This window comes from Balaenoptera borealis (genome assembly GCF_965194805.1).
Source record: "Balaenoptera borealis genome assembly, chromosome: 6".
Classification (NCBI taxonomy): domain Eukaryota; kingdom Metazoa; phylum Chordata; class Mammalia; order Artiodactyla; family Balaenopteridae; genus Balaenoptera; species Balaenoptera borealis.
Genome location: NC_138863.1, coordinates 92,558,051 through 92,575,483, shown reverse-complemented (window position 1 = coordinate 92,575,483; position 17,433 = coordinate 92,558,051). Strand labels below are relative to the sequence as shown.

Sequence of the window (17,433 nt, the reverse complement as noted above, 5' to 3'; positions counted from 1 at the left end):
AGTAGCAGTTATAGAGCCCAAGAATGGCTCTGTAGTCCTTACTCTACAAAACACCAGGGAAGTCAAGAACCCAGCACCGTAGAAACTTCCTTCCCTTCAGGGTCTTTATTCAGCTTACCAAGTAAGAGAGTCTGATGGCCCAGTTCGTATCAGATTGGTCCTTCAATCACGCAGCAGCCCGTGGATTCATCAGCCCCCCTCAGGTCAGGAGGCATCTGGAAGGGGAAGGGGACACTGGTGCTGGAAGGCAGCAGGAACTGATAGGGACACTGATTGTTCACCGCTGAGACCAGACTCTCCAGGACACCCGTGCTCAGCCCTTTGGGAGAGAACTCAGAACCTGACTCCCTTCACTTCCTTAGGTTTCTGTCCCTCCCTCAGTGCTGAACTATAGACAGAGGAGTGGCAGAACCTGGCAGCCTGCTTCCACCACAAACATCATCCTCTTTTCACTTCAGAGCTTCAGCTCAGGAACAGAGCTGTCGTAAATTAAGTAGAAATCTAGAAAAGGAAAATGAAGCTCCAGGGGATATAAATGCAGTCAAATGACAGCTTCATGTAGAACAGAAACTGGGAGGAGCGAGAAGGCACTCACCCTGGGCGTGATGTGAGCCAGAAATTTTACTTCAAACAAACAAAATATGGAGTCTCCGTGGACTTGAATTCATATCAAAATACGTATGCTACTGTTCCTATCCATAGTCTATCGTAAACAGTATTGTCTTGGCTGTCTTAAAAAAAAAAGCTAACATACCAAACAAAATCAAATCAATAAAAAAGCAAACAAAAGAATCGAATGTAGATTTGATGCATGAGGTTCTGTCTTTTACACCTGGAATCCACTGTTATGCCTTCTAGTTTGCATCTAAAAGTTGCTTTCAAACACTATTTCTCTTCATTCAACAGTCAAGCTACATTACCATAAATAAATCCTGTGGCTCACATGGATGTTCATAACGATTTATTGTCAGCAAAAGTCTGTTTCCTTGAATGTGAATGCTCTTTGTTGTCAAAATGTTTTTACTTCCGGCTGGTTTCTTTCTCATATCTCTAGAATTCTCTTCAGACAGTACAATGCAACACAATGTAATCCTTATTTCCCTATAGAGGTGAATGAGTTGCCTTTCAGAAATCAAGGTACCCATTCTAATTAGAAGTTTATTTTTAGACTTTCAGTGTACGTTCTACAAAGAAATAGAATAAATTAGTTTTGCTTTAGCTGGAGTGTTACTTTCAGTTTATTAAATAGTTTTCTACAATTAAAAAGAATGAATTAATTATTTTTCACTTCCTTGGCTTTGGTCCAATTTTAATATGACTTTCAATGAAAGGGTGGTTTCAGGAGGTTTTGACTCATTGGTTTTTGACTCATGGTGGTAGATTTATGAATGATTTAATTTGTATTACTAAAACAAAGCCTAGAGTTAGAGGTAGAGTTAAATGTTGTGATCTTAGTATGTCAACTTGGAACAACAGATTTTTTTTTTTTTTAACTTTCCCCTCATTTCTGTCACCTCTAACGGGATCAGCTGTTGTTGTTGTTGGTTTTTTTTAATATTTATTTATTTATTTATGGCTGTGTTGGGTCTTCGTTTCTGTGCGAGGGCTTTCTCTAGTTGCGGCAAGTGGGGGCCCCTCTTCATCGCTGTGCGCGGGCCTCTCACTATCGCGGCCTCTCGTTGCGGAGCACAGGCTCCAGACGCGCAGGCTCAGTAGTTGTGGCTCACGGGCCTAGTCGCTCCACGGCATGTGGGATCTTCCCAGACCAGGGCTCGAACCCGTGTCCCCTGCATTGGCAGGCAGATTCTCAACCACTGCACCACCAGGGAAGCCCGGAACTACAGATTTTATAAGTCAGCTCGCTTCCTAGGGTTGTCTTATCCTATGTGAAGAGGCTACCTCAGCAATAGTTGCTCAGTTGAGAATACCCACGTTGTCCTCTGATTCATACTTTGCCTTCCTTGGGTAAGTTGTAGGATTTGTGAGTACTCAAGCTCAAGCCATAAAAATTGTTAATTTTATAAACAGAAGATACTTAGTGGTGTGTATGTGTGTGTGTGCACATATGTGTGAGGAGAAAATGAGAGAGAGGGAGAAAGAGAGAGAGACACGCTTTCTTCTAGCAGGACAATAATAGGAGTTTAGTAAATATATATTGTATTACATTGCATGGAACATGAAATAACATTTTACGTGACCAGCAAGCTCACATGGGATGTTAGACTTTGAGGGGGGTCTATCTTTTCTCACCTATTTTCCCCCTCCCAAATTCAGTAACAATTGAGTTCGTCAAAGCAGAGGGAGATCAAAATATTAGCTCATTCTCAACCCTAGAATTAGACAGACTTAACTACCAGATCACAGCCCCTGTTGGACACCTAAAAACTTGAATGAGCCTGGCTAAAAACAGATCAGAATATGTGCATCTTCCGAGCAGATGTATCCCGAAGAAAGAGAAGGTGAGAGAAAGAAGAGCCATCATCTGTACACTTCTTTCTCCCAAAGTCATGATTTAGGGGCCACTTGTTCTTCCCAAAGGAGACATAAGTACGGGAGGTGGAGAGAGTCCAGGGACAATGAGGGCTGTAGAAGTGGATCTCCCCTCACATGGTCGAAATCATCAGGAGGCTCCACCCTCACCGTCTCTTGCTAATAAAAGACTTTGTGAACTCAGGCCCTACCTTCCACTGTTTAAATTCCTTTGGTTATACTCGCCTCCTTTCTTTTTTAAAAAAAAATTTTTTTTGGCCGTGCCGTACAGCTTGTTGGATCTTAGTTCCTCAACTAGGGATTGAACCCGGACCCTCAGCAGTGAAAGCATGGAGTCCTAACCACTGGACCACCAGGGAATTCCCTGGCCTCCTTTCTGACCAAGCTTGTTCTATCTTGTTCAGACTTTCCTTTGCTATTCCTTCTTCCTAAAGTGTTCTTCTCCCAGCCTTTAGCATGGGTGCCTTTTGATCAACGCTTTGTTTTCAGTTCAAATGCCATATCTCAGAGAGTCTTTGTCTGACTACCTTAGAAATCACCTTCTTCCCCTTCTCTTTCTTGTTCATCACCCCATGTTAGTTTCCTCACTGCACTGCCCAGTCTCCCAGCTAGAACATAAGCTCTATGTCTTGTTCACTGTTTAGAAGCACATAAGCTCTTTGTCTTGTTCACTGTTTAGAAACACTGAAATGCTGCCACAAAGTAAGTGCCTAAAGGGTTATTGAATGAGTGATAATGGATGAAGGTATCATTCATTCAGGGAAGCTTTGCATAGGGCTGACTATACCAAGTTTTGTGCCAACTGCTAGTAGCATTAAGATGAATAAGATGAGGTTACTTTAATCGGGGGGCTTTTTATTAGGGGATTCAAGTATGTAAACATATTCTTTTATAACAACAATGAGCACAGGGTATTAAGTAGCCAGGAGGGGAGTGTCTTGCTTTAGCTAAGTGGTTAGAGGAGACAAGATTTGGTAGATCAGGAGTTTCCAGGTAAACATGGACTGCAAGTATCTTAAAGATAGAAGAGGGGATGTGTGTGAAGAGGCTTGGCAGCACGAAAATCCATTTTAATTAAATGAGTTACAGGTAGCTTGTGATGCTTGAGTTGCATAGTTCATATGGAAGAATGATAAGAAATAGGGCTAGAGAGGCATGCAGGAGCCAGCTCATGAAGAGATTTGTGCCTTTCTAAGAAGTATGGACATTACCTGGAATTCTGATAGACAAGTTAAATTTTAAGCATGGGTGTGATAAAATCAGACTTGTGTTTTAGGGAAAAAAAAAATAGTACAGAAAATAATGAAGTTAAACAGCATTGGAAACCATTGGGAAAAGTATGAGGCTATTCAATTATCTGGCCAAGAAATGAGGAGAATCTGTTTTCTTGAATAAAAATAAAATGTGTAAGTAAGCGTATAAATTTCCATAACTCAACATTGTTTAATAGCATGTCTTCATGACCGGGTGTGTACTGAGTTCTTCGCCCATCCTGTGGAGTTCACGTAACTGGATTATTATGTAAATCCTTTCTGGCTCAAGATATTTCAGTGCTAAGAGAGAAACACACAGTAAGCAACTGTCAACTCCAGGATGGAACCAAACCCTTCCTAGTCACCTCTCGGAGTATATACTTCCAAGGAGTAAAATGAGCCCAAAGACAAAGAGGTTCTCACTAATTCACCACATTACCATCATCTGTTCTTATCAGGGACCAGCAATATAATTTGCAGGGCCCAATGCAAAATGAAAATGTGGGTGCCTTGCTCAAAAATTACTAACGCTTTTTAGCTGCAGGAGAGCATTAAACCAAGAGCCCCACTGAGCCTGTGTGAACCCGCACGGATCATATGCCCATGATGCTGGTCCTGGTCCTCATCGGCTTCCTCTAGGGGCCAAGGATCCTAACTGACTTGGAGTTTTGATTCCTGGGAACAGTTGTCGTATCCCTAGGCTATGACATTAACCCAGATTACTGGATTACCGTTGTATTGGATTGCCATTCTTGCAGGTGGCTGAGAATGTTTAAGGAGCAGAGGGATTTGGAACAAAGTGGGGGAGGGTGACAGCAAAGCAAAGCAGGTAAGAGCACAGGCTCTGGACCCAGACTGCTTGGGTTTCACGTCTTCTCTATCACTTTACTGGCACCTTGGACAAGGTACCAAACCTCTCAGTGCCTCCATTCTCTGACCTGAAAAATGGGAATGATGAGAGTAACTGTGGTTTAGGATTGTTATGAGGATTGAGTTGATTCATGTAAAACATTTGGCAAGTGAATGAAACATGGTAAGTGCTTGGGTCTTTTTTCTTATTATTTTGGAGATTGTATTCTGGAGAATGACACTTACTTGGTTCCGTGTATGCAAATATTACCATTCAGGGTATGGTTTGTCATTCAGTGAGCAGAAATACTCAATTTCAACGTAGTTAAATTTACCAATCATTTACTTTATGATCTTCATTTTTGTGTTTTAAGATATTTTTTCCTATCCCAAAGACATAAAGTTTTTCCCTATCTTTACCTTTGGAAAATTTTACATATGTCTGTAATAATTCATTTTATGTATGATATTAGATAAGAATCCAATTTCTTTTTCCATGTGGAGGCACTGACCTTTTCTGTCTTCCCTTTACACCCCAGTATACCCAATGATCTAGCCACTCTTGTCTCCCTTGCTCTTTCTGGAATTTGACTCTGGGCCTTTGCAAATATTATTGACTCCGCCTAGACTTCTCTTTCCTTACAAATTATTCAGATGACTCCCCCAGCCTCCTTCATGTTCCAGCTCAAATATTCCCTTTTCATTGAGGCTTGTAAGTTTAAAATTACCCACAACACACACACACATTCCCTAGCACTCCCTTCTATGTTTTGCTTTGTTCTGTTTTGTTTTTGGTTTTTTGCACATCATTTAATTGCCATATGAAACACTAAATATTTGACACTTATTTTTTATTTGTCTCCCTCCACTAGAATGTAAAGTCTATGAGTACAGGAATAATGTTTTTCTTTTGCTGTATTCTCAATTTCTAGAACAGTATCTCCTCCCTAGAGGATTTCAGTATTCCTCTTCCAGAATAATCCAGAACACCTTATGAGCAGTTATGTCTTATGTATTCTTCTTCCAGATAGAATAGTGAAAATTCCAGCTCCACACGTATATTAATTGTAGGCATCTGATTAGCAAATCTCTGGGTAGCTTCTTGTTTTTCTATTCCTTCTAGAATCAAGGCCAAGACAGACAAGCACCCCACTTTTTCTCTCTGTCAAAACAGGTGATTTCCTAGTCCACACACTAAGGGATTCAGGCTTTGTGTGTGTGTGTGTGTGTGTGTGTGTGTGTGTGTGTGTGTGTATGTATGTAGGGGAGAATACTCTGGCCACAGGCTTTGTCTCTTGTTCCCTGATTTATGACATCCATTAAAAGCCAGGCTCTTATTATCAGCAATAGAGAAATTTTCCCAAAAGCCAGTACTCCAAAATTTTTCCTTAATGTCCAATTTTTAAACAATGCATTTATAAATTATTTTTAAATCATTTCAAAGAGAATTGCAAAGGAAACAAAAAGAAAAGGAGGAGGCTCCTATAGGACATATCAGCCAATTGTAACCCAGTTAACAACTGGACCCAAATTGCAGCTCAATGACATTTGGGTGTTTATAAGTATTTTAGGGTAATTGGTATTAATATTTCTATGTATGATAGTGTTCCTATGGTTTTATTTTAAAAAGAGCCCTTATCTTTTATAAATCTATCCTGAAATATTTACAGATGAAATTATATGATGTCAGGATGTTCTTTGAAATAATTTGGGTGTGAATGAGTGGGTAGGGGTATAGATGAAACAAGCCTGGCATGTAATTATTGCAGCTGATGGATGGATACATTGGGTGTATTTAATATGTTTGAAAATTTCCAAAATTTAAAAAGATAAACATTTTCAAATGAGTTAAAAAACAAACTTCTCCAGCAATCTATATTTTTCTACGCCAGCAGAGTTTCTCCAGACATGTTCTCTGCCTCATGGGTAGAAACTAATATCTCCAACTTCCCTTTTAAGAAAATAAATATTTGGTCGATGTTTATATGTTCATGCAGACATGACCGTCACTCATTCATCCTTTTATTTATTCAGCAATCATTCATTAGTTGTCTACCACGTTTTACATGCTACAACAAGACCTGGGGAGGCTTACTGTTTGGAGGCAGAAAGAGACAAGAAGACAATAGGATGCAACGTGGATTTTGTAGAAGCAGGGAAGGAAGCATGGCGGGGGGGCCCCTTGGCTGAGGGTTGGGTGGGAAAGACTTGAAAGAGATGATTCTCTGTTGGGTCTCAAAGGAAGCTGAGGGGTTATTTAGATGAAGAGGGAGAAGAAATGCACTTACCCTGTCCTCCACACTAACCTGTCTACCAATTAACAATTTTATGTACTTACCGGATGCCAAACGCTGAACTAATGACCTTACATCCATCCCTTTATCTAATTCTTCTTCAAAGTCCCAAAGAAGGTATTCTAATTATTTCCCTTTGAGACACCAGGAGATAAGTAATTTTCCCAAGTTCACAAACGTGGGATTCTAGATTCCCTGATTCTAAAGTTAGTGTTGTTATTCCATCAACACTAAGCCAAAAAAGGAATTTCGAAACCTAGTGACTTTAGGTTGACGCTGCAAAACAAAACAGCAAGATGGGTGATAGCATGTACCTCATGCATAAAAGGGATAATTAGTGCTAATATTTATAGTTGAATGAAAAACTTTATTTCAGTCGGTTTGCCTCCACACTAATTTTTCTTTAACTTGTCCTACCACGATTCCCAAACCAAAAAGTTTAATATCATAACTGATATTAATGTGTGATTGACTCCCCACAGGTTACATTCAGGTAAATTAGTTTTTACATGTAGACACATCCTGGAAAGGGTGTTGCAAAAAGTTGCAGAAACCAGGATTTATGTGGTTGAGCCATCATGAGCGGTGGTGCATTTACAACATAGCAGACTCTATCCATACAGCAAATGGCCAAGTGACACATTTCACTCTTGTAAAAAGTTTGGAGGATCTGAGGCGCTGAAGTTTCTATCTCAGAAGCCTCTGAAGTTTGTGCCCCTGAGTTGTGTCCTTACTGTGCTATGAAACATGAGCTTGACCTGGAAACCCTTCTGCCCTTTAGCTGTCAGCACAATACTGGGCATGAATATCATCCTTTCATGCCCATGAAAGCGTAAAGCATTAACGGGATAGGGCAGCATGTATTTATCTAAAAGGATTTTCCTAATATGTAATTCTGGATCCATGCCTAATAATGATGACAGCATCTTGAGCTTGTATCTTAGGTGACATCTGTGCCCCCCAGAAGCCTGCCTGTATGCGGTGCAATGTGGCGTTGCAGTGGAGTTCAGTCTTAATGCTGACGGAGTGGGACACATTTGGGAGCCCTGTGGCAGGCAGCCTCTAGACATTTCATCTGCTAAAATGAAAAGGGGTCAGGTTGCGGGGAAAATAAATCCCTGTCATTCCCTCACACACTGGCAAGAAGAAAAGACAAGTGCCACCGTCATTATAGTGTTGTTAACCCTCCTCCTTTACAGCACACATTTCCAATTATACCCATTATGACATACTTAGCTAGAGGGCAGATTGCATTTTTTAAATGTGCTGAGAGCAGTAATGATTTAGCTGGTGCTCATTTGTTTTCTATTGCTTGGTTAAGCATGCTGCATTATCTTTCCTATTTTACATATTGGATGAATATGAGATGCTAGCTCTCAATGAGCTAAATCAATGGTTCTCTGCCCTGGAGATTTTTTAAATAGATGGTTGCTTGGGCTCCACCCATGAGATATTCTGATTTAAATGGTTTGGATTGAGGGGCATTAGGAGTCTATAAAAGCACCCTTTCAGATTCTAATATGCAGCCAGGGTTAAGGACCACATGGACTAAGTTGACAGCTAGATTAACTGTGTAAGAGTTAGTTTCGATATTTAGAGAGAGGAAGGGCCAGTCACTATTTGTAAGGTTAGCTCTCCAAATTGGAGATGTTTTAAGTGCATTGGTGGTTGAGGATAGGAAGTAGAGGACACTGGAGATAGTCCCTAGAAATTAGAACTATTGCCTAGGCTTCCGTGAGTGCCTGCCGTAGAAGGAAAATGTTTACTCGCCTTGACTGTCATCCTGATGGTTTATGCAGATATAAACATGAGCTGCTCCTTTTGAAATCTGTGTTAAAGGCTTGCATTAAGCTTAGTGGCCATATATACGGTATGTGTGTGTGTGTGTGTGTGTGTGTGTATATATATATATATAATTTACAAAATGCTTTAAATCTCATTCAATTAGGCATTCCTAACCACTATCCTGTGAGTTGGCTCAACAGTATTACCCACATAGGACAAGCAAGAAAATTGAAGCTCTAAAAGGTTAAGTGCAGTGCCCAAGGTCATACAGCAATTTGGTAATGAGCTGGGCTTAGAAATCAGAGCCTTGGAGGACTTGTCTATTTCCAGAGCCATTGAATTTGGCTTCTGTTGCACAGTGAATGATGATTATGAAAATTTAAGAATATAGAATACATTTTTTCAGGCAACATTTCAAAATGAAAGATGTATATGAGTATCCTGGAGCCTTTTTTTTTTTAACATTCCTGGGAAGTTTAGCAGAAAAGCTTTGCAATTTTGTTTAATTTCATCCATATATAGACAGGCTCAGTGTTCATTTTGAAGTACTTGGAGGTCTCAGCTGGGAGGGAATTCTGGGGAAGGAGGCTGCTCTTGGTGTATTTGCTGTGTATATAGAAGACCAAGATGGATAGGAAGGAGGTAGATGAAGACTTCCTATTCATAGTTCTTCTAGGGCATTGCATTTTCACCACTTCAGCCCTCCATTCCTCCTTGAGCAAAGAGAGAACATATCAGATTGATGGCCTTTGGATAGTAAATACAAAGTTTATACTATCATTTCTGAATGTTTATAAAACAATAGAGAACTTCTACATTATTATGCATACATCATGTTTCACTTCTGCTTCACTGGGGAGATTTTTTTTTCCACATCTTTATTGGAGTATAATTGCTTTATAATGTTGTGTTAGTTTCTGCCATACAATAAAGTGAATCAGCTATATGTATACATATATCCCCATATCCCCTCCCTCTTGCATCTCCCTCCCACCCTCCCTATCCCACCCCTCTAGGTTGTCACAAAGCATCGAGTTGCTCTCCCTGTGCTATGCGGCTGCTTCCCACCGGCCATCCATTCTACATTTGGTAGTGTATACATGTCCATGCCACTCTCTCACTTCATCCCAGCTTCCACTTACCCCCTGTGTCCTCAAGTTGGTTCTCTACGTCTGCGACTTTATTCCTGCCCTGCCACTAGGTTCATCAGTACCTCTTTTTTAGTTTCCATATATGTGCGTTAGCATACGGTATTTGTTTTTCTCTTTCTGACTTACTTCACTCTGTATGACAGACTCTAGGTCCATCCACCTCACTACAAATAACTCAATTTCATTTCTTTTTATGGCTGAGTAATATTCCATTGTATATATGTGCCACATCTTCTTTATCCATTCATCTGTAGATGGACACTTAGGTTGCTTCCATTTCCTGGCTATTGTAGATAATGCTGCAGTAATCATTGTGGTACATGACTTTTTGAATTATGGTTTTCTCTGGGTATATGCCCAGTAGTGGGATTGCTGGGTCGTATGGTAGTTCTATTTGTAGTTTTTTAAGGAACCTCCATACTGTTCTCCATAGTGGCTGTATCAGTTTACATTCCCACCAACACTGCAGGAGGCTTCCCCTGGGGAGATTTAATAATGCATGTATGTATATATCAGTATAACACACAGCACCGACGTGTGTCTCCTCCATATATAGCAGATACCTGATAAATATTTATCAGTGATGACAACACTGTATGTGGTAAGTGTTTCCTTCTGAGAACTCAGAAGTCACAGTATTTCTCCAAATTTAAGTGGGAGATAGTTGGGTTGGTGAATCCTAGTTTGGTACTTTTTCTAAAAAGGAAATCAGCTCTGAATCTCAAAAATGGTTGTGAATAAGCTAGAAAGGGGTATTCTCTTGTGTATAATGAATCAGTAGATAGAATCTACTTTTTAGGGGATTTGATGTTCAAGAAATTCGGGCTGCCTAACATCCTACTTTAATCTCTGTCTGTAGAATCGACTTCTTAATGACCATTTGGAATTTTTGCCAAGTGAAACTTGTTTTCCCCTCATATTCTTGCACAGTTTGATTCAATGCCAGTTCTCTTTAGTTACATAGCATCTATGTGTGATGTTTCTATCATAACAACACATATCGTAGCTCTAGTCGATGATTTTGAGGTAAGCCTTATACTCTACTTTCCCTTTAGTTTTTAATTTAATGATTCATAAGCAAGTGTGTTTGGGGCACAAAACAGTTTTCTTGGGCTGCATGAACTGCTATCTCAAGTAGAATTCTGTGGCAAGAAGCAATAAGGTCCAATGATCAGATTGAATTGATAATTTTAAGAACAGCAGTGCAGTCTGCTTTTTCCACACGTTTGAAATGCAACCCTTTGGTGCAGTGAGAAGCAAAATGTGCTTCTTCCTTGCATTCGTATGGGAGTGATGGTCTTTTTCTGAGTGATCATGTAATTTTTTATACAAAACGAGGCCTTTCTGAAAGTGAGTAGATGAGCTATTAATATTTAAGTCAGGATAACAGGCATTCACTAGGACTACCCTGAGCAACCAGGATGTTTGATCACCCTACCCGTCCCTCTCCAGTGTCATCAGAAGGTGGCTGGTGCTAACTGCCTTGCAGCTGGAGCTTAATTTACCAGAAACGCGGAAGGATTTCCAGCCACTCATGGTCTACCTTTCGATGCTCAGAACATGAATGCGACCCAGAACTGAACAGAAGACCATTTTTTCACATCTTTCTTTTAATTAGAAAGAGCCTCAACTATTGAAGCTTTTCTCCTACTATTTTTCCAAACCTTTCTTCTCACCTTCTCTCATGAACTTTTACTATGCTGGGAAAAGCCTCCCTGTACCACACAGCGTGGACATGCTTTACATGCAGTATCTCATTTAATCCTCAAAGAAATCATATGAAATAAAAACTTATATTTGGCCTGTTTTATAGCCAAGGAAGCTGAGGCTTAGCGTGTTTAAAGGAATTGTCTGCAATCTAATAGGCACTAGAGTTGTAACTCCACCCCAGGAAGTATTTAACATGTGGTTGTTTACATGATATGGATCTTAAAATATCACTGGTGCCATCCTTTTGCTTCAAGATCGATTGATTAGAGAGGAATGATCAACAGAATTTTGGTTTTGTTTGTTTAATGGTGAACAGGATGTGTAAGTGGGGAGGAGAAAAGAGGGTCAGGTGGGAATCGAGAGTTACAAGGTGATAAGCCTGGAAGGATATTGGTGCCTAGAAGCAGAATGGGTTACTGAAATCCTATTAGTAATTAGAGACAATTGTAATTAGACCTATTAGTAATTGAAACAATTGAGAAACAAGGGAAAGCCAGGGAGGTCATTTTTTATAAACGTACCATCAGAATTGTGCAGATTGGTGTTGGAATAACTTCTGTGCATTGCTGTTACCTATCCGTCCTGTATCTACTTTGCACATCCTCTTGCCTTTAGGAGAATCTCCAGCCCTGCCTTCCTGTCAGCCGGTGCCTATGCTCACTGTGCTCTGCCATGCTCTACGTGCTCCCTACTCGCACGTTTCAAATCAGTTGGAAATTTAGGGGTTCAGTTCTTTACTTCAAATCATTGACTGAAAAAAAAAAAAAAATCATTGACTGAATAACCCTGGTATCAGGGCTCAACACCCATGACTTTTCAATTCAGTGTAATGTGTTCCAGCTTACCTGGCTGCGAATACCCAGAGGTACGCTTTATGCACCGTTTCCTCCACCTTGGCTACCAGCTTTCTGGGAAAGACTTCACAGAGAATCTATAAATATCCCTCGGTGTTTGTAGCCCACTTATATATTTCCTTTATGAAATATGGCTCTTGATCTTTAAGTTGCCATCTTTTCTAAATGTTACTTCGTTTGATTGTAATTAATAACTTAAGTTTAATTATGCCTGATGACTTATTAATGATAAAATATGCATAAATTAAAATTGAATGTAGACTAGTTGTTTATTAGCCGTAATCATGCTTGAGCGGCTGTGTATGTTTGCGAACAGGCACTTCAGTTTATTGTTATTTTTCATAATGAGGTTGAAAGCATCACTCACAAAGCCCTACAAACATTGCTTTTATTGATACTTGAAGCCTTCTGCCAACAGGGTACTGTTGAAGAATCGATTAGAAAATAAAAGGTATCCCTTGGGAGTAACAAAGAACCTGCGATGTGAACTTCTACATGGAATGCCCCTTTCTTTCTCTTCATCTTACTATAAAGTCTCTTTTATAGAAAAATCATGGGTTTTGATGTCTATTTAGCTGAGGTTTTAATCCTAGGTAGGTGATTTTGTGGAAATTATTTACCTCTTCTACCCTCCATTTTCATATCTGCAAAATGGGTATCGTGACAATAATAATGATAATAATAAAAACAACAATAGTAATAATACCAACCTCATAAAGTGTTGTAATAATAGAATGAGGGAGTATATGCAAAATGCCTAGAAGTGGATCTGATATAGATTAAGGTGATAATTCCAGGAAATTTCTAATACTTTTTAGATACACATGTAATACAAATGTTTTCCACCTGCAAAGCCACGGTCTTTGCCTCTCTGTATTACTTCCCAGAAATCATTTTCTTCTTGTGCATTCAAAGGAAAGAGAGACATTGACATCGCTTCCTGAGAGCTTTTGCTTGGCCTTTTGCTCATCCTCTCTTGTCTGCTTCAAACCATGATGTTGGGTGCTATCAGGGGCATCCACTTCCTTTCTTGCTAATTAACTCTCAGATTTCTGGAATGATTGTCCTACTTTGATACAAAACTGCTGCCCTCATGCTGGCTTCAAAATACAGGTGTGAGAAGGGACTTCCCTGGCGGTCCTGGTGGACCTCCCTAGTGGTTAAGAATCCACACTTCCAATTCGCGGGGCATGGATTCGATCCCTGGTCGGGGAACTGTGATGCCACGTGCCATGCAGTGCAGCCAAAAAATTAAAACAACAATACAGATGTGAGAAGACTATATTGGCTGCTTCATCCCAAGTGTAGATGCTGTGTGCCCTTGAGTTTCCTATGACACCTGCTAAACCATGTCTGTTCTGTGTAACCAACTCTGCTATAGGTTTGGTCATAATTTGAGGCACTTTACATCATAGGGAGGGGAAAAATCCCTTTAAAACTGAATACTGAATATGACCATTCCAATGTTCAAGGCAAAAGAAACACACACACGTCCACTTAGAAGGAGAAACTCTTAACAGGTGTCTCCCAGATCCTGGTGGCATTTCCCTTACATCAGGATCCTCCCTTGTTTCTCTCTCTCTCTCTTCAAAGACATATAAATATTTCTTAATTTCTGTACAGTGCCAATCAGTTTTCTCTTTAAAAAACCTGAGCTCAATTCTAAAAGTTTGTTTTGCCCATAGAACCCACCCTTCTTAGCCTTCACCTGAACATCTACAGGGCATGATAATCAATGCAACTATTTTTCCCAAACTGTGAATTATTTGATCTGGAATTACACCATAAAGTAGAATACCTCTATGTGTGAGTGTTCACTGTGTGGTGTGTGTGTGTGTGTGTGTGTGTGTGTGTGTGTGTGTGTGTGTGTGCGTGTGCATGCCCTGTGAAGGGAGAGGCATTGATCCATGCTCTCTCTCAATGTGGCATAAAGTCAACCCTTTAATTTTTCCTATTGTCTTCAATCTTTATTTCCGGTCTCCTAAGATAACACTTGGACAAAACACACACACACACACACACACACACACACACACATTCATGTACAGATCCTAGGGTAAACAATAATTATCAGAGTAAGTACAGTGTAATTGGAATTAATTGACAGTGGCGGAAGAGACTTTTTCTTTTTCCTAAAGGCACAGTTATTTATCTGGATTGTCCCCACCCAAATGAAGATAGCTTGTATTAATATATTATTATACAGAACTGTTTTAATTATACTTTTTTTTTCTTCTTAAGCTTCTTTTTCCATACTCCTCACTGGGCCTTAACTACATTAAAAAGGGGCCAATTATACCATTTCTCTCTGTCAAATAGTAGCAACTCTCCTTTGACTTCATAAGCATGTCCTGGCAGAAAACAGGTGGCCCACTCATATGGGGTAACTGGGGAAAATTCAATGAAGGAACTGTTTACAAAGGAGTGGACAGGGTTAATGTAAACTGACAGTACCTGGCTAGGGAAAGGTGGGAGCCTGAAAGTTGATACAGGTAGGAGCAGTTAGAAGAACTCAGAGAAAGTAGCTGTAGGAGAGCACCACTCCACAGGAACTGTGGCTTTGTGAGTTCATTCAGAGGATGAAATCTGGAGGAATAAATACCCTGATCTTTCTCTCTCTCTCTCTCTCTCTCTCTCTCTCTCTCTCTTTCTCTTTCTCCTTCTCCCTCCTTTTATCAACTTTTTTTCCTTCCACTGTGTGCCCCAAATCACTTAGGGCCAAAGCCAACCAGAAGCCAATGCACAGGGTGGCCACTAATACATACCTTCTATAGTCAGATCTCTCGGTACAAAGCAGGTTAAAGAAGAGCCAAAAAAATGCAGTAGATGGAAAAGACCCCATGCATCTCCTTAACTCAGTTCAGGATCATGAAATGTACAATGTGTTGGTCTCCCCTTCTCATAATCTCTTAAAAGTGGTAGAAATGAATTTAAAAAGCCCCAGTTCCTTGTCAAAAACAGAAGGAGAGGACCACCAGTGGGTGAGAGATCTAAACTCATTTATCAAAGATTCAGTGGACAGAGACTGAAGAGCAGAGAAACTGGCGATGCAGCACAGGAAGCCAGGACCTCACTTAGCAGGAAGTGGGTGGCAGTAGACGAGGAAGCTCGTCTACCCAGGAAGACTCTTTAGAACCCTGGTGGCTGATCTGATGGAGGACGGGAATGAGGAGTGGGATGGAAAAAAATACAGGTTATTTAAAGCCTTTAAATAACTGGGAGAGGCATAAAAATAGCAATACAATTATAAAAAATTGAAAGATGGTGCAGAGTAAATACTCATCAGTTATAGCAGAAGATCAATAGATGATGTCTAAAGTTAATAAAATGAGAAGCGATGGCATGAACATATTACTTATAGATTTGGAGGTAACCACAGAAGAACTAAATACAGAAAGAGTTCAGAGTGTTCTGGGAGGAGGAAGACAGGGAATGGGTTATAGGTGAGTTGCTTCTCACTATAGTAAGTCTTTTTGTGCTACAATTTTTTAGAAACCATGTGAATATATAATATTAATAAAAGCTCCTTTATTATCCTTTTGTTTTGCTCCGCTTAGTGTACTGGCTTTCTAGAAATTTTCTTCTTTATATGGTTATGTCCATTATCTGTCTTTTTTTTTTTTTTTTTTTTTGGTGTAAGTCTCCTAGGTTCTTTTTTTTTTATTAATTTATTTTTATTTATTTTTGGCTGCGTTGGGTCTTTGTTGCCGCGCGCGGGCTTTCTCTAGTTGCGGCGAGCAGGGGCTACTCTTCGTTGCAGTGCGCGGGCTTCTCATTGCGGTGGCTTCTCTTGTTGTGGAGCACGGGCTCTAGGCACAGGGGCTTCAGTAGTTGTGGCTCGCGGGCTTAGTTGCTGCTTGGCATGTGGGATCTTCCCAGACCAGGGATCGAACCTGTGTCCCCTAGGCAGATTCTTAACCACTGTGCCACCAGGGAAGTCCCCATTATCTGTCTTAAACCTAAAAATTTATTCAGTTTTCTCCTATGATTCCCTTTCTCTCCATTCTTTATAACCCTCTCTGTGCTTCTCCCTCAGCCGCTAGAAGCACTGGCCCACAAGCCCTACACACACACACACACACACACACACACACACACACACACACACACACACACACACACACACACACACATCTTCCTCCTGAATGCAATTATGTGTCTTTCTCTGTAAAGTCCATGCACCCTTATAGCTTAGTGCCTTTTCTCAAACTGTTCGCTTGACCTGAAATGGCTTCAGGCTTTAAAATTTTTTTTTCTTTTTTTAATTGAAATATGATTGTGTTAATTTCTGCTGTACAGCAAAGTGATTCGGTTGTACGTATATATACATTCTTTTTTTTTAAATATATTCTTTTCCATTATGGTTTATCACAGAATATTGAATATAGTTCCCTATGCTATACAGTAGGGCCTTGTTTATCCATTCTATATATAAGAGCTTACATCTGTCAATCCCAAACTCCCAATCCTTCCCTCCCCCCAGTCCCCCCTTAGTAACCACAAATCTGTTCTCTATGTCTGTGAGTTTGTTTCTGTTTCATAGATAGGTTCATTTGTGTCATATTTTATATTCCACATAAAGTGGTATCATATGGTATTTGTCTTTCTCTTCCTGAAAAACAAATTTTTTTCTACTTAGCCCTCAAGTGCCAGAATAAAATCTGCCTTCTCCAGGGAGCTGCCTTAGATAAAAATGAGTACATTTTCTTCTATACTCTCCTGACACTGTACCACTGGGTGAAGCTTTTTACTCTACAACGTCTCACAACTAGTTGCGTATCTATCTGCCCCCCTCTACTTTCTGTTTAATTGTAAGTTCAAGAATTTGTATCTGCGTATCAAGTGCAATATCTTACACATGGTAATTGAAGTAGCTGCTAAACAGCATCATTGATTTTGGTAGTTGCTGTTGACCAGAAGGCATCTAAAGATTATGAAATGAATGCCCTCACATGTTAAAGTGAACGTCAGCTGTCTTTTTATCGAGGCACCTCTTACCACTTCTGCAGCTCAGCAGAATCAGCAGCAAGGCATATGTCTATGTTTC

The 17,433-nt window shown here is 40.1% G+C and overlaps 1 protein-coding gene across 2 annotated transcripts in view; it reads left to right on the top strand.

The window, feature by feature from the left end:
* The window catches only part of THSD7B (thrombospondin type 1 domain containing 7B), a 1,176,114-nt gene that overhangs the window by 779,466 nt on the left and 379,215 nt on the right, over positions 1–17,433 (top strand). The window lies entirely within an intron of this gene.